Source organism: Cynara cardunculus, unplaced genomic scaffold, assembly GCF_001531365.2.
Source record: "Cynara cardunculus var. scolymus isolate 2C unplaced genomic scaffold, CcrdV1 Un_Scaffold_4919, whole genome shotgun sequence".
Lineage (NCBI taxonomy): Eukaryota > Viridiplantae > Streptophyta > Magnoliopsida > Asterales > Asteraceae > Cynara > Cynara cardunculus.
The window spans coordinates 2334-5420 of NW_020202143.1; positions in this window are offsets into that span (position 1 = coordinate 2334).

Consider the following 3087-nt stretch of genomic DNA (forward strand, 5'->3'; position numbering starts at 1 on the left):
TGATTTGATGATAATCCCTTTTTCCTTTCGATGTATTTTAGTTTCTATATTTTCAGTTCCAGCGATCAATACACTGAGCATGTTCAGTGATCGCTGAAGAACTCGCTTTGTAAATCATTCAGAGACAACGATACTTCAAGAAAACAACACTCACACCAATGATCCTTCAGCAAACGTCGAAGACTGAAACTGAAGATTAGAGACTGTGCGTACGTGATCTGAAGTGGTATTCAGTGATTACAAGTCTGTCTAGTTATGTGTGAAGACTGCTCTAGCTTCAGCGAATGATGATGAGACCTTCAGGTCATTCCAGCATTCAGCGATCAAAGGAAGCTTGCTTAGCACGATTGTTGTTGTTTTGTCCTTGCACACACAAAAGGACAAACCCATACCCTTACCAAAGATAGTACGGTACTGAGCCGATTAGTCGACTCTTTGTCCACCATCTTTAGGTAAGGATGTCTGTTCAAGAATAGTGCTTTTGTACTATTCTCTTTAACAAATGACAAGCCTTCCTCTTAAGGCTTGACACACATTCTATAACCTACCATACTGCATTAAATGGACATTTAATGCATTGGGTATATATAAAAGTGTTTCTTCTCCATACAGAGTGCGCGCATCACTCTCCTCCTTTATTCTTACTTCAAGCTTCTTTCAGTTTAAAGTAAAAGACTTTCTTTTAGTAGTCTCTTTTCTTGTAATTGCTAACCTCTGTATGTATCTTAAGATTGTTTAGATAGGTTTTCTCTTACCTTATCGTTCCGCAAACAATCTTGTAAAATCTATATTGATCTTCTTTATCAATATATATTTTAAATTTGAAAACGTTGTGTTTGTATTCATCCCCCCCTTCTACAAACTGTTTAGTATTCTTGTAGACCCTTTTGGGACCAACAGTACTATTGTCTATTCATGAGCAGACATCCTTTCATTGAGTTGGTGGACACTAGAGTCGACTAGTCGGCTCCATGCAGTACTATACTCTTAAGAGGGTATGGGGTTTGTCCTTTGTGTGTGGAAGGACAAGACAAACAATTATTCATAGCAATATTCATTTGATCACTAAATGCTGGAATAACGCTGGAGGTTTCTTCAGCATTCACTGAGGCCTGTGTAGTCTTCACACGTATGTTGACCAGGTCGTAATCACGGAATACCGCTTCAGATCATGAATATACTAGTCACTATTCTTCAGTTTCAGTCTTTGACAGTCATTGAAGGTTCTTAGGTGTGAGTTTTGTCTTCTTGAAGTATCGCTATCGCTGTAGGATTACAATACATGTTTCAGCGATCACTGAATAGACTCATTGATGATCGCTAGAATTGAAGAGACAGAAACATAATACTTCCAAAGGGAAAAGGGATTATCATAAAGTCAAGAGAGAGAGTGGATCAACAGTCTGCCCCTATATGATGATGACAAAGCAACATAAAGAAAATTGCCTTAAGGTTTAATAGAAAGGAAAATGTACACATAAAGTACATGTCCCTTTTAACTATTTTGGGATCTTTTTCAGTGATACAATTTTTTACTATATAAGTTTTCTTAAGTTACAAGTTTATAAAAAAGTATAAGAAGGGAAACTGAAACTGAAAGCATGTTCACTGACTGAAGATTGTCTGTGACTGTAAGAGCATACTGGAACTCATAGACATGTGTCTTTATTACTTATTTTCAGGGATTTTTTTCAGTGATACTGATGAAATACTTATATTAATCAAAAGGATAATTACAAGTGTTACAATCAGTATATTCTAGACTTATTACATATAAGTTGTACACTGAAAGAAAAGACATAGAAAAATAAGATTTACAATGAAAGATAAGATTTACAAGATAGAAAATTCTAACTAATTTAAGCCGCTAAAATCAATGTAACCAGGTACTACTTATTTGAGCATCTTTCGATGTAGAAATTCTTTTCTGATCTTGTGGTCTATCATCTCACTATAAAGGTTATTGTCCAACCAATATCTTAGATAATCAAGATGTTCTATAGGACAGAGGCCGAGCTCAGACACTCTTTGAAAGTTGTGTTCGCCTTCATAGTCAAGGAATATAAATCCAAACTCAGGCTTTAGATGCATAGTGTTGGGTATGTAAGGATCGTTCGCTGGCAAAGAGAGGTTCAACATAGAGATGTTTGGCTTCTTCGAACCCTTTAGGACTTCTTCCAGGGAGAACTTTGTTTCATCTATGTTCCCCAGAGTTGGTCCATGATTAGGATCTGAAGGTTTTCTTCTTCCACCTTCTTTAATATCAGTTTTGTAGGTACATGAACAATTTTGGACATCTTCTTGATTATCTCGCTGAAGATGTCTTCAATTATTGGCTTGCGCCTGGACTTTGAGCGCTGAATGGCTTGGCTGATTTTCAGCCATTCACTGTAGCCATATTGACCAAGGTAGAAAGGATACTCAGTAACAGCTTCAGGTTGTCTCTAGAGATGAGCATGGAGATGAGAAGTCCACCATCTTTCATTCGTCCATTGATTGTGATGCTTGAGATATGATGAGAACTTATTCTCTTATTTAAACGATCTTCGCTCTAATTTCTATCTCGGTCATTGAGCTTCATTGCTTTTTGTCGTTCAACTTCTGCAATTGGAAGCAAATTAGCTTGGACCTTGACAACGTTCACCATCTTTTTAGACATTTTCTATGGACGAACTTAAGTAGCAAGAGACTTAGCCAGCTTGAGGCTGTCCTCAGTCTGTTCTCATTGAATTTGGAGTTCTCCCTCAGCCTTGAGTGCTTCGAGTCTTTCAGCTTCAAAAAGGAAGTCAAACTCACCACAACTAGAGGTACGAAGAGGAATTTTTACTCTAGTTTGGTCGAGTGACTCCCTAAGCTGAGTCATCTGTTGGTCGCTAGGAACACTAGAAGTTGGGTTTTCAGGTACCCAATTCTCTACACGACTACATGTAGTAGATGGGATAGAAGAAGAGACTTGAAATAAGGATGTGACGATTGCAAACCTGGAAGGTTCAGTATATTATTGAGGAACGACAGGTTTGAAGAGAACTTTCAGATTTCCTTCTTCAGCAACACCTTTGTCTTTGGAGGAGGTGTTCTAGTTCTTTG